This window comes from Antechinus flavipes, chromosome 5, assembly GCF_016432865.1.
Source record: "Antechinus flavipes isolate AdamAnt ecotype Samford, QLD, Australia chromosome 5, AdamAnt_v2, whole genome shotgun sequence".
In the NCBI taxonomy this organism is placed as follows: domain Eukaryota; kingdom Metazoa; phylum Chordata; class Mammalia; order Dasyuromorphia; family Dasyuridae; genus Antechinus; species Antechinus flavipes.
This window is the reverse complement of record NC_067402.1, coordinates 214,363,266-214,378,709: the sequence shown is the minus strand read 5'-3', so window position 1 is coordinate 214,378,709 and position 15,444 is coordinate 214,363,266. Positions and strand designations below refer to the sequence as shown.

General features: G+C 36.0%; 1 pseudogene; it reads right to left on the bottom strand.

The window, feature by feature from the left end:
* Positions 1 to 9,794: 9,794 nt before the first annotated feature.
* LOC127538686 (rho GTPase-activating protein 35-like) lies at positions 9,795 to 14,648 on the bottom strand (annotated as a pseudogene).
* Between the last annotated feature and the right edge of the window lie 796 nt (positions 14,649 to 15,444).

Below are 15,444 nucleotides of genomic sequence, written 5' to 3'. Positions count from 1 at the left end.
CATCTGGAAGAACTAAAGGTTCAAGAATTTCAAGGGAATTAATGAAAAAACATTCAAATGAAGGTGGCCTAGTTGTATAAGACTTAAAACCATATTATAAAGCAGAGGTCATCAAAATCATTTGGTATTGGCTAATGAATAGAGTAACCAATCAGTGGAATAGATTAGCTTCATAGGACATAATAGTCAATGACTAGAGAAATCTAGTGTTTGACAAATCAAAAGCTCCCAGATTTTGAAATTAGAACTCACTATTTGACAAAAACGGCTGGGAAAAATGAAAATTGGTATGGCAGAAACAAAGCATTGACCCATGTCTAATACCCTATATCAAGATAAGGTCCAAAAGGGTTCATGCTTTAGAATGAGATAATCAAATTAAAAGAATAAAGGATAATTTACCTCTCAGATCTGTGGAGAAGGAAGGAATTTTTGGTCAAAGAAGAAGTTATGAAATTATGGAATACAAAAATGCATAATTTTGATTATATTAAGTTAAAAAGGTTTTGTATACAATTCTACCTGTTCAGTGATGAAGAGAGTCTCTATACCCAGAAAAAGGACTATGGGAATAAAAAGTTTTAATAAAAAAAGAAAAAATAAATAAAATTTAAATAGAAAAAGAAAAAAAAACAACATTGTCATGTGCACAACAGAACATATGAGAGGAATCAAAACATGTAACTATAAATTTCCATTTTAAGAAAGTGTACATAATAAAATATTGTATTAATGGGGGGAAAAAGTTTTGTACAAACAAAACCAATGCAGACAATATTAGAAGGGAAGCAACAAACTGGGGGAAAATTACATTCAAGGGTTCTTATAAAGACCTCATTTCTAAAATATATAGAGTATTAACTCAAATTTATAAGAATTTAAGCCACTCTTCAATTGATGAATGGTTAAAGGATATGAATAGGCAAATTTCAGATGAAATAAAACTACTTTTATGCATATGAAAAGGTGTTCTATATCATTATTGATCAGAGAAATTCAAATTAAGACAACTAAACACTTCTCAGATTGGCTAAGAAAGATGCCAGGAAAAGATAATGACAAATGTTTAAGTGGATGTGGGAAAATTGGGACACTGATACATTGTTGGTAGAGTTATGAACTGATTCAACCATTCTGGAAAGTAATTTGGAACTGCTGAAGGGCTATCAAACTCTGTATGTCCTTTGATTCTAATGAAGCCCATTAGAAAAGAGGGCTTGTATTGCAAAGCGAGCATTAAAGAAAGAAAGAGATCTACATGTACAAAAATGTTTGTGGCACCCTATTTTATGTGACCCTGGGCAATTCACTTAACCCCAATTGTCTCAGGGGAAAAAAAAGTAAGTGTGGAAAACAATCCATGTATGTATTTTAAAAATAAGAAGCTTTAATTTAAAAAATAACAAAATAAAATAACAGGACAGAATAAAAAACATGGTCAGAGGGTCTATCTTCCAAGACCATTTCAAGAATTATATGAACACAATTACAAAACAGTTCTTACACAAATAAAATCTGATTTAAACAATTGGAAAAATATCAATTCTTCATGGCTATCCTGAACTAATGTAATAAAAATTACAATTCTGTCAAAAAAAAAGAAAATAAATTGGTTATTTGATTTTCTACTTTCTTTTTTTTTTTGTGATATTGAACATGTTTATTGATTTCATTAGATTTTTAATAAAAAATAACCAATATTTCATTTTGTTTGCCTTTTCTATAGATGCTTCATTTTCATTTTATGTATTACTTCAATTTTTACCATTTGTTCCTTTTGTGCTTAATATATGTTCATAAATGTGTTTATTTAAGAATCTTTATTCACAAAATTAAGTTTATTTCAATTAGTTCAGTTATATTATAAACATAATATATATTAGTTAAAATATATATTTCCAGAAATAATTTATTTGTCCTCAAAAATAGTATAGCTATACTCTCAGCACTGTGGCATATTGACTCAATATTTTTATTCCTTTAATATTTCATTTCATATTTATTTGACAAATGACAAATTTATATATTGCAAATATATATATATTGCCATTTAGGCGGTAATTTTTTTAGTTTTGACTTTCCAAAAGTTTGTTAAACTTATAATTTTCCTTTAAAGTTATATTTATTAGGCTTTGGAAAAGGAAGGTCAATATTGCCTATAATTATTTTATTATTAGCTGTCTTTTTTATAACTCAGTAAACTTTGCTTTTATAAACTTACAAGTAATTATGGTTATGGCACATAAAATTATTGATATTCTTTCATTTTCTATAAAAATTTTGAGCATACTATAGTTCACACATCATCTTAGCTAACATTTTGAATTTTAATACTTTGATTATATGATTGCAAAGTCTTTTAGCTTTTAGAATTATAGGATGCATGATCAAAACTATTCAAAACTCTAAATTTTATACTACATATGAAAATTTTCTTCTTTTATGCAACAAAATGTTCTATGCTCTTAACCCATCTGCCATTCTCTTTTGTTAACTTAGTTAAATTTACATCTATGATTGTTGTTTGTGTTTTCCTTTAGTTTGTATTGATTTTTCTTCTTTTTTAAATATTATTATATTACCATTCTTTCTACCTTCCTATATCTTATCTCCACCATACTCCCTCCCCCTTCCCCCCCCCCAGGTGAAACGCATGCCGCGTTTTGAGCTGCATCCAATCAGAACTGCAGCAGTGAGCACGTCATCCTGTTCTTCCCCAGTGATTTGCTTGTTGGCACTATTGAGAGCAGTGCCTCAGAGGAGAGCTTGAGGCAGGACAACATAAAAACCCGGTATGTAAGCGGGAGTGAGGGGGTATGATGGAGGATAAAAGGGGCATGATGGAAAATAAAAGAAGAACTCAGGGGGCATGATGGAGGATAAAAGAAGAACTCAGGGGGTATCATGGAGGATAAAAGAAGAACTCAGGGGGCATCATGGAGGATAGAAGGAGCATTCAGGGAGCGTGATGGGGTTAAAACATTATTGAGGGGCATGATGGAGTGAAAAGAAGGACTGATGGTCATAATTTTATTATTCTGTCTGCATGGGTCATCTGTGTTTTGGCAATTCGTTTGGATGGAAAGAAAGCCACACCTCTAATCATCAGTAAGGGCAAGAAAGATAAGATTGAACGTGTATCAGGCATTTACGTTCTTGAAGCCCGAAAAAGCCTGGTGCACACAAGCCTATAAGAAAGTGGGTTGATTTAATGCTGCCACTTGTTATGCGAAGTAACCAAAGAGGTCTGATAATCTGGGATTCAGCCAGCACTCACCAAAGCTAAAGAAATGAAGAACTTCCTTGCAGAGAGAAGAATAGATAAAGTAATGATTCCTGCAGGAAAGACTGCCTATCTCCAGACCCTTGATATTGCAATAAACAAGCCATTCAAGGACCATTTGCACATGGAAGTCAATGACTACATTGAAAATAGAATGGAAAGAAATCAGCGTGGAAACTTTGTGAAGCCCTGTCTGCAAGAAGTCGTGACTTGGGTGAAGTCATGGGATAAAATTACTGACAGCTGTGTCGCCAAGGCACTACGATCAGGTTACCTGGACAAGACATGTTCGTTTAAAGAGAGCTATATTGCTGGACATGACAGATTGGGTCCACTTCTTCTGAAGGAAATAGAGGCGCAAGACATCCAGGATGGAATTCAGGGTATGGACACTTATGACGATGTTGTTGAAGAAGATGACATGATCATTATTGAATAAAGGTACTTTTTTGTTGTTGTTGTTCACATTTACCTGTTTATTAAAATTGCTGTAATGTTCATTAAAATAAGCCCTCCCCTGAAAATAAGCCCTCTGATGGTTTTTCTGTCCAAAAAAATAATAACACAGTGTCTTATTATCGGGGAAACATGGCATGTGATATTGTCTAATCATGGGTGGCACATATATGCTATGCCCATTTCCCTTTTCACTCTATACTTTCATATACTCAGTGATTTATCACTTCTATGTAATTACTTTTTACTTTGTATAATCAGCCTCAATCTCTTTGTTGAGTTATGATTATACATGTTTAGCTGTGTAATGGACCCCTAAAAAGATATGCTTCACATATGTTTTAAATTCAGAAGTTTCACTCAAAACAGAACTCATTATCCCTTCCAAATTCTCTTTACTTATGACCTTCCTTATTACTTTCAAGAGCATCATCTTTTGTGAGTGACTCTTAAGTCTCTTCCATTCCCAAAACTCTCCCTCAGATACCAAAGAGATATAAATATACATAATCTGACCATATTCTATCCCTGCAAACAATTTCTTATTTCCACTGAGATCAATATGAATTCTTATTTTTTTAATTCAAAAATCTTCATAACTAGTTCTCTTAATATTTTCAATTATTTTATTACAATACTTAGACTAGCCTAGTTGTAGATGTCAAATACCACATTCCACCTCCCATCTCCATGCTTTTTTGTAAAGTCTCCTTGAGGGCTGGAAATTTGTGTCCCTTCAATTCCTTGGTTTCCCTGTTTGATGTATATTGAATCCTGTGTTCTGTAGGAACCTTTCTATGGTAGCATATACAACACACCCATCAACTATTTCAGATTTTCTTTTTAAAAAATATTTTTAATTTAAAATTTAAATAGAAAAAAATAGAAAAATAAAAAATTGTCATGTGCACAGCAGAATATGAGAATTCAAAATGTATGATAATAAACTTCCATTTCAAGAAAATGCATATAATAATAAAATATATTGTTTTCTGAATTATCTATCTTTCTTTGTTTTTTTCTAGGTTTTCTTTTGTTCTCTGCTGTGTAATTTTTACTTTATTCTTTTTTTAACCCTTTCTTCCCTCCCTCAACCTCTGCCAAGCAGGCTACAGTTAATAAAAAATAAACAATACATGAAGAAAAAAGTCAAAGAAAAAATCAATTTATTAACTTGGACTTATTTTATTACACTTTGAACAAATTTGGAAAAGTTTTTGGATATCTAAAAATACCTAAAGACTTTTTTTCAATTTTCCTCATAAGAAATATACCATAGAGACGCTATTCATGGGCAATCTTGCCAGAATGAAAGCATTTTGTCATCCTGCTAGTAGGAAAGAGATTAAATTTATGGTTTAATAACTTGCAAAACTGCATTTGAAGTATATGCAAAGTGTTCTTGTAACCTTTGCTATGTTGTAAAAAAAAATTTCACACCATTAAAAATGAGAACCTTAGAGCAGAAAATAGGAAAGAAGGGTCAGATGAGAATTACCCCTTACTGCAACTTTTCATTAAAACCAAGCATTTTATTACTACTCTTAAATTTTAAGGCAGAATCCCACAGGTCACACAGGGAGAAGATAATGAGAATAGACTGCAAAAACATCAATATATCATATCACAACTATCAAAAAGGTTTGATTTTGGCTTTTGGAAAATAGGTGATCTAGATAAGCTAACACGAAAATTCTTTTGCTGGTGATTCTTTCAATGCAAGTTAATACACATGAGATATAGGAATAAGGGAATATAGGTCATTGTGAAATGTGAGGAAAAGTAAACAGATACTCTTCATTGACACAGTTGTATGTTTCTGTGAAGGTAAATTATGTGGTACATATAAAATGAAGAGCTCTGGGCTATTAAAGGTTTTTTGTTTGTTTGTTTGTTTTCAGTTCAAATATGGAATATAATTAGTAGAGCAGCTTCTTCTCTCCCACAGTGTATAGCTTCTGAAAAGTTTTTGAAGCAGGGAAAATTTAAGTGCCTTGCCTGAGGTCTTATAGCCACAATCTATTAAAGTAGGGACTAGATTGCTGATTCCAAAGCTATCAATTACAAATGGTATGGTGGGCATGGGAGGGATTGGGAGGTGGAGTGCATGAATTTGGTGAGTGGTGGGGAGGGATTTTGGGAGTTGAGGTAAGGATTTAAGGGGGTAGGGAAGGTGAGGAGTATAGGGAAATGTGGGAGATAGAGATATAGGGGAGGTGAGGAATGGAGGAGATAGGGGTGTAAAGTGGGGAAAGAAAGAAAATGGTATTTGCCTTGAAAATGTGTCAAATGTGCTTCTTTGGTTAAAAAAAAAAAAAGACCAGTAAAATTTGAAGAACTAAGTTTTGGAAATGTATCTGATAATATTATTTACCCTTATAAAAACCATGGCACATCTGAACCTGGAATGATATGAACACTTCTAAAAACTCCACCTCATAAAAGGTAAAACTAAATTGAAAGTATAGAAAGAGCAAGTAGGTCAAGGAGAATGAGAAATCGCTATCCATTTGGGAGACTAGAAAGAGAGAAAAAGAAAAAAAAGAGAAAAAAAGAAGTAGAAATAGGGACAATGAGAAAAAAGGAAGAAGAGAAGGGAAGGAAGAATAATTAACTAAAAATAATAGAGATTGCCTGAAGACTGATTTAGGGTTTGGTGTCAGGCAGATCTTCCCAACAAAAAGATCTGTGGTTAAATGGAATGAGTTGTCTTAAAGAATTTGTTCAATAGGATAGTTTACCTCTCAGAGCTGTGGAGGAGGAAGGAATTTGTAACCAAAAAAGAACTAGGGATCATTATTGATAGCAAAATAGATAATTTTTATTATATTAAGTTAAAAAGATTTTGTACAAACAAAATGAAGCAGACAAGATTAGAAAGGAAGCAATACATTGGGAAAATATTTTTACATTCAAAGATTCTGATAAAGGCCTCATTTCTTTTCTTTTCTTTTTTTTTTTTCTTTTTCTTTTTCTTTTTTTTTTTTTTTATTCGGCTACCCAGAATCTTTTGCATTTTACATACACAGACTGGGCAGACACAAGATACTGACCAATGGAACAATAATTCAGTCAGTGCTGCATAAATACAAAGTATGTAAGATACTGATCACTTCACAGTTTTGTACATGACCATTTTACATTTTCAACTACCACATCACATGTTTTGGCTGAGGTGGCCATTGTCCCCTGCCCCTGCAGCATGAATGAGCAGACTTGGAAATGCAGTACTGAACACACAGATAGAACATACCAATAAAACCTTTTACATACAGCATATAAAAAAATAACAATAACAAAATTGATATTCTCTCTAAAATGTAATATTCTCTTCTTGGGGTTTTTTTGGGGTCTCTGGAGGCAGCCTTCCTTTCAGTTCAGTAATCACCACAAGTGCAGCCAAGGGTTAAAGTCCAAATCCTTTATTGTCTCTTTCCAAATTTTGTCTCCTTTCCTCCTGCCCAGTTAGCTTTGTTATAGTCCAGATCCTTTATTATCTCCTTCTTGGGTCTGGGCAGCTTTCTAGAGAGCCTTTCAGTTTGGCCTTGGTTCCAGAGCTTGAACTCCCATCTGCCTTCTCTGGCTTCTGAATCTCCCCAACGGAATCCTGGCTGAGGCTCCTAGCTTATATGCCCCACACTGAGTATAAACCAATCAATGTCACTAGGAAACAATTATTTGTTGTAGGATTAAATCAATGCTAAACTGGATTTAACCATTGTCTCTTCAATTTCACTTAATACTTTGTTTCAAGTTCTGGTCTATAACATCTCCTTGTACCGTTAAATCAATCATCCTGAACCATGCTAAATTAGATAACTATTGTCACTATCAATTCCATTAACTTAGTTCCTTGTAAGAATCCTTTGTTTCAAGTTCAAAGTTCTAGCTCATAACAGTCCCCCAAATAAGAGATGAACACAAACAATGCTCTTCATGTTCTAGGAAGAGGAGGAAGAGGAGGAGGAGGCATGTGTGGAGAAACAGGATATTCTAAGTTCTTTTCATGTTAAATCTATTTGTCCAATTTTTAAGCAGAAATCTAAAGGCCTTATTTCTAAAATATAGAGAGAATTGACTCAAATTTATAACACTTCAACCCATTTCCCCATTTGATAAAAAGTCAAAGGATATGAACAGACAATTTTCAAATGAAGAAATTGAAATTCTATGTAGTCATTATGAAAAGGTACTCGGTGCTCCAAATTACTATTGATCAGAGAAATGTAAATTAAGACAACTCTGAGAAACTACTAACTCTCAGATTGGCTAACATGACAGGAAAAGATAATGACAAATGTGGGAAAACTGAGACACTGCTACATTGTTGGTGGAGTTGTGAATGTATCTAATCATTCTGGAGAAAAATTTGGAACTATGCTCAAAAAATGATCAAACTGTGCATACTCTTTGATCCAGCAGTGTTTCCACTGGGCTTATATCCCAAAAAGATCTTAAAGGAGGAAAGGGAACCCGCATGTGCAAATATGTTTGTGGCAGCCCTTTTTGTAGTGGGAAGAAACTGAAAACTGAATGGATGCCCATCAATTGGAGAATGACTGAATAAATTATAGTATATGAATATTATGGAATAGTGTTGTTCTAAAAGAAATGATGAGCAGGATGATTTTAGATGGGGCTCAAGAGACTTACATAAACTGATGCTAAGTGAAATGAGTAGTACCAGGAGATCACTATACACAGAAACAACAACACTATATGTTGATCAATTCTTATGAACATAGCTCTTTTCAACAATGAGATGATTTAAACCAATTCCAGTTGTTCAGTGAAGACTAGAGCCATCTACACCCAGAGAGAGGACTATGGAAACTGAATGTGGACCACAACATAGCATTCTCATTCTTTCTCTTATTGTTTGTTTGCAATTTGTTTTCTTTTTCTTCCTTCTTGATCTGATTTTTCTTGTAAAGCAAGATAACTTTATACATATGTATACATATATTGGATTTAACATATATTTTAACATAGTTAACATGTATTTCACTAACTGCCTCTAAGGGAGGGGGTGGGAAGAAGGAGCAGATAATTTAGAACAGAAGGTTTTGGAAAAGTCAATGTTGAAAAACTACCCATACATATGTTTTGTTAAAAAAAAAAAGGCTTTAATAAAAAAAAAATTTTTAAGAGTTTGTGTTGTGTTCTTTTTCTTCTTTAAAATAATATAAGAAGGTTCTCTCTGGGAGAGAGAGCAGGTTTCTCAGGGGAGGTTTTTTTGGAGACAGCCTTAGTATCAGTTCAGATCAATAATTACCCCAAATGCAGCCAGCTGGTAAAAATACAAATGTTTATTTTCTCCTTCCAAAGTAGCCTAGTTAGTTGAGGCCTCTCTCTCTCTCTGCTTGGTTCCAAGAGCTCCCTCCAAATGTCTCCAAATCCAGCGGTTTTGTCCTTCAGCCTCTGCCTCTGCTTTCTTCAGCCTCCAGAGCCAGCACCAAGTTGAATCTGTCTTGCCTCTGAGATAGGCTTCTCAATCTTCACTGAACTCTCGACTCATAGCTTCTTCCTCTGAAAACTCTTCTTCCGCCACCAGCCAGCCAAGTGGAAAATAGTATTATGAATCACTCTTCACTGGTTTATATATGACTCTTCTGAGAGAATGGAATTATAGGTTTTCTCCCATAGTGCTCTCTGGCCCTAAGAGCTTCAAGGGAGATGTAAATTCAGGTATCTCATACTAAACCCTGAAATTTCCCAAACATGTGAACTCCAATGAGTAAAGGTGCAAACACAAGCATTGTATCAATTAGTTCTACTTAGTACCTTGTTTCAGGTTCTGGCCCAAACATCAAGGCCCAAACATCTTCTTGTAAGAGCAAATCAATAATCTATCAACTCTAATGAGTTAGCAGTTTGTAAAGATTCAAGCAAGTTTGTTCATTACGAAGTATTTAAGCAAGAGCTGAAAGTCTGTGATGGTATATTTTGAAGAGAAATTTATTTTTAGATAGGATTTGGACTATTTTGTCATTAGTGGAATTTATATGGCAATGAAGCATTTATTAACACCACTTTAATTTTATCATCACCATTATCACCACTGTAGGAAAGGTATCTCCTTTTTTGAATTCATGTGGTAGGTAAATGTTGCCCATATATCTACAGCATACACAAAATTTAAGTTTTATTATGCTTAAGCATAGATTTCGAATTTAGCTTAAAAAACAAAAACTACAACAACAACAAACCCTAATGAAGATTAGAATTCTAAGGAGACTTTTGTAGCAGAATTGCATTTGAGTGAAAGAGAACATATTATTTTACATATTGCAATCTTGTACATTCCTCTTAGGTCATAAAAATTGAGGAAAAGACAGTTTCATAAGATCATGCTTCCTTCAATGTAATAAAATTAAGGAAATGTTCTCCAGATGAAAGAAACCAACTTCAAAGAGTTTACAGGTAAACTAAGGTTACAAATTAAGCTATATTTAGAGGACTAAAATGGGCTGATTGAGGGCCAAGATTTACATATCACCAAGACAATAAAGAAAGCTAATATCAGGGAAATCCTTCCTTATTCAGTTAAGGAAAGGAGTTAACAAATAACTAAATCACTTTGGGGAGCACAAGCCCCACCTTTGTCTTTAATCAAAGGAATGTCAAATAGTCTTCCTTTAACAGTTACTTCAGTAGTCAGATTTTGTCAGGTTTTAATCATATGAAGTTAATGTTAATAGAATACAGCCTTTTAATAAGCCAAAAGATGCTAGAGTAATGGCCCTGATCTAAGAAGAAGAAAAAGAGAAAGAAAGAAAAGAAATGAAAGAAGGAAGAAAGAAAGGAAGGAAGGAAGGAAAAAAGGAAGGAAGGAAAGAAGGAAGGAAGGAAAGAAGGAAGGAAGGAAGGAAGGAAGGAAGGAAGGAAGGAAGGAAGGAAGGAAGGAAGGAAGGAAAGAAGGAAGGAAGGAAAGGAGAGAGGAAGGGAGAGAGGAAGGAAAAGAGAGAGGGAGAAAGGGAGAGAGGGAGGAAGAAAGAAAAAGAAATAAGGGAGAAATGAAGGAAAGGAGGAAGGAAGGGAGGGAGAAAGGAAGGAAAGAAAAAAAAAAGAAGTTTAAATAGTACTAGAATATCATTATCCAAATAAGAAAAATGAATCTCACACTGGTTGTTATGGCCAATTATGGCCAACAACAAAAGGAAACAAAGCTAGTAAGTGCAGAGTAAGAAATTGAAATCCAAATCCAGCAACTTATGCAACACACTATCATGATTTTAATGGATCTTAAGAAGTTTGTGATTCTGTGAAATTCTTACAGATAATATCACAATTATCAATACACACAAATTCATTTACCAAATCTTATGATATTAAAACCAAGTTGTTACATTTACTGTTTGAAGAAGATATGATGATGATGATAATGAAGTTTATTGTTTTTATTATCTCTGTTTATCTTTCCAGAGTGAAAAGTGCAGTAGTTGTTGGAAGACTTTATTTGAATGTCCCTAAGTCTGGAAGTTCTAACCTGCTATGATTTTTCTACCTAAGTGGATTTACGTATCCTTGGACAGCCTGGTAAACCTTTGGTCCCCCTCAGCCTCACCACATTGGCGTCTGACTTGGTACAATCACTTGATCAGCTTTAACCATGCTGATGTTAAGAACATCCCAAATTTAAACTATTCAGCATTTTAACTTCTCTCAATAATATGTGTGCCACCATACTTAGCAAGAAATAATTTTAGAAAGAATAAAAGGAAAAGGAAATAATACAATCCCATACTGTGTAATATTTATTCATATTACCTAGGGTGATGATTCTATAGAAGGAGAAGTGCACTGGAAGTGTCAATGAGAATAAGAGGAAAAGAATTTGGATCCATCTATAAATCATTGTGGCTTTTTTTTTTCCCCAACTGGTATCACCATATTAATGGCATTTTACCCTCTTTTATTTTTTGTCTTGTATGGCAAATAAAATAATGACAAAACTGTTATGTGTGCTTGCACCATTCCTCAAAACCATTGGAATAAAGAAAAATTCTTTCACTTGCTATGAATACAAAATAACTGCCTCCAACTTGAAAGGGGGGAAAAGGACTATGAACAAAACTGGGGATTTTAAGCTGAGATGTATTGAATCACATCATTGAAAAATGATTATTTCCTATTTTAAAAAGATGAAAGATAAAAAAGAGCTACTCTGCTTTAATCAGTATTTATTTTTTTCCTGATGTAAGCACCAGTTTCTTGACCCTTCTATGTCACTGATTAGTAGTTGATAGTGATTGGAAGGTGATATAACTTCTGAGATATCAGTTTAAAGTATCAACAAATTATAAATTTGGAAGTAAAAGGATTATTAGCAATTATCTATACCAGATCATGGTTTTATAAATGAATAATTTTAGGTCCAGAGAAATTTTCACGGTTAAGGTCACCTTTTGTTAAATGGCAGCTCCAACTCCTTTGACTACAACACTAAGAGTGATGCTGACATTGTTTAATAGCAAATACAGCAAAATTACTTAAAAATAATGCAAAGGACCTTGTGAAAAGGACTTTCTGGAATTATACTATTCTTAGCATTGAGTTAGAAGTACTGGTTTAAGGCCTAGCTCTACTACTTCTTAGCTGCAAGTTTCTGAGCAAATTATGTTCCCTCTTTCAGCCTTAGTATCTTTATAGAATGGGGGATGGTGGTACTTGAATTAATTTTCTCATTATTTAGGCAGACCCATGATGAACCTAAGAGCCCTAAGAATAAAAATGGCCTCTCCTAATCTCCTCCTTTATCTCCCTGGCCCCTACCCATTTAAGCCAATCATAGTGGAGAAGGGACTTTCCTTGCCTACAACTACCATCAAATGTAATGGGCTGAAGCTGGAGTTAATGCACTGACGTCCCAAGCACATGAGGCTAAATAGTAAGTAGACTATACTCTATTACTATATATACTTGGAGAAAGAATGGCCCCCGCCCACTCTTTGTGCAAGTCCTGATGTGTAGTATAGGAAATGATTTAGGGATGATTTTGGTGGGTGGAGACAGAGGGGCAGAGAAGTAGAGAGAGAAAGCTGGCTCACAACTGGGGGTGGAAGTGAGGAAGGGGAGGGCAGGAGCCACCGAGGAGGGGGAGCTGGGCGTGGCCCCAGCCAATGGGTCGATTGTAGAAAAAGAAGGGGCACTCTTGGATGAAGAGTTCAATGATTGTCTGATAGGTCCATGTGGCTGTGAGGGCGTCCATGGTGCTAAAGTCTGGTCTCATCAAGGTGGGCCAGAAGCAGATGGACAAGTTCTCACTTGTCATGAGATTCACCTTGTTGTTGTGACTGACCTTGTTCAGGTGAGAGATGACATATTTGAAGACTTCATGGTTCTCCTTCGGGTATTTCTTTAGCACCTACTTCAGAACCCGTAACTTCTGCTTCTGGCCATTGATTTTGTGGGCCTCCACCAGGTCATTCTGCATACTGTAGGGAACCGGGGGTCTGGCAGCTTGGAAAAGAAGCTCTTCATGGCACCTGCCACAGTGTTCACGATGAAGTCCTTTTCAGCCAGATTCAGGTTGTGGTCTTGATCAAACTGCCTCTGAAGGCTCTCCATCTCAGATTTATTTCCACTCACTCTGTAGATTCCTTCCGTACTCAGTCCTGTTGCTTCAATGTATTCAATGCATCTCTCAATAAAAATGGGAATAGGCTTCTCTGGAGTTACTACAGTGTTTAAAAGCACCCTAAAATAGTTACTCTCCCACGTCATCTTTGTGATAGATGGCTGGAGTTTAGGCTTTGGTTTCTTAGTGTTCCTTTGGAGACTGCGCAGAATGTTCCACCTCCTCAGGTCTTCATCTGTTTCACAAGGGATTGTGGAATTGTCCCCTTTGTATTCCCGGGAGGCTTGGTCCTCCTCTTTCTTCCAGATGGGCCCCAGCTCGTCATCGCTGCCCACACTGAAGCTGGTACTATAGCTGGCAAAGCACCCGGGGCACGTGCACTATGTCCTGTACAATATGGGTTTACTCACCATAGACATTTTGCGCCCTTGCTCCAAAGAGCTGGTGTCCATTTCGTTGGCGCTTCCTTTGGACTGGGCCTTGTAATGTTCCGGATGGTGATGATTTTGCCTTGGGTACTGTCATGTGGTACAGAGTAGATATTTTCCTCCTCATTGCATCACTTGACCACAGAATCCATCGGCTCTGCATAATCTGAAGGATCAAACCCATCAGCAGGGAGCCAGATGCTAGAAGACATTGACTTCCTCTGGGCATCCTTATGCCCTTGGTCCAGATAAGACAGATTCCCTTTATCATAGAGAGGAGACTTTGGTTTCACTGATGGAGGTACTTTGTTGTTAAGCTTACTCTCAAAATGTGAAAAGAAAGGCAGACTATCATTTCCTCTAGCTCCATGGGAAACTTAGAATGATCTTTGGACAAGGAGGACAAGGATGTATTTTCTTGGAAGAGACTATAGGATGAGGGTTCAATGTCTTCTTCAGAGTCAGGAAGATTGGAGTTGCAGAGAGGGAGAGCAATACTACAGACTTCAGCAACATTATCATACATATGGGTAGCCTCAATCATGTTCTTCTTCTCTACCATATCTTTGAAAAATGGATGAAAAATCTCCAATTTATGCTGAGGCTGGCTACAGGGAATATGTGTGAACCTTCCCTCAATCTCTTGGGCTATCTCCTCTCTTTCAGTCAACTGTTCTTGTCTCAGGTCATTGTCCAGAGCGTCAGTTGTACAGTCAGTGAGAGCTACAAGCTGAATGAGAATGATGTCCTGCACTTCACAAAGAAAGACATATAACATAGCCAAGGAGGATTTCCGTTTGGCTGAATAAAAAACTATGTACTCATGAACCAATTGGCTTTTTCTAATGCTAAATGAGGAATGGTATGAAAGAACTGACGATTCGATGTGCTCAGAATGTAGACAGATTCAGGGAAATGGGATGAGGGATCCAGCTCCAGGGGCCCAGGCAAAAAACACTTGGGGCATGATGGCAGCCAATGGTCACCCAGAGAGTGCCTAGAAGTCCAGTATCCAGACATGGTCAGTCAGCCAGAAAGCCATATGATGGGAGAAGGGGATTACACAGTCAACCAGCCAGGAAGTGCAGAAAGGAATTACAATTGGGGAGAATAGAGCTGTATGCACCTGGGACAACTGAGATACCCCCTGGAGCGGTGAAATCTGTTCCTCTCCAGCCTATGGATCCCCTACCTCCAGGCACAGTAGGCTTGACCATTTCACCTCCTTTTTATACATACAAAACAGTGTCCATCCACAAACTGATGTGGGAAACTGGAGAAAGTGTAGATAATATTATCCCAGTCACTAATACAGGTAGACAATGTGTGACTTATTATCACCCAGAAGAAGTAGTGGCAATAGGTTTACTCATACAGAATCCTAATAAGCAACCTGGTGATAGTCACCCAGATTCTGATTCCAGACCACAAAATCCAAGAATATACTAGACAGCAGCTGTAACAGCTGACCGACCTATGCTCATGATCTATATAAATGGCCTACCATTGAAAGGATTGGTAGAGACAGGTGCAGATCATACAGTTATTAGAGGTGCCAATTGGCCCAGTCACTGGCCAAAGATTAAAGCAGACACCTACATGTCTGGCATAGGAGGATCAATAGCAGCTGAAATTAGTGCTACTCCTATGAGATGGATTTTTGAAGGCAAAACAGGAGCTTTTACTCCTTTTATAGT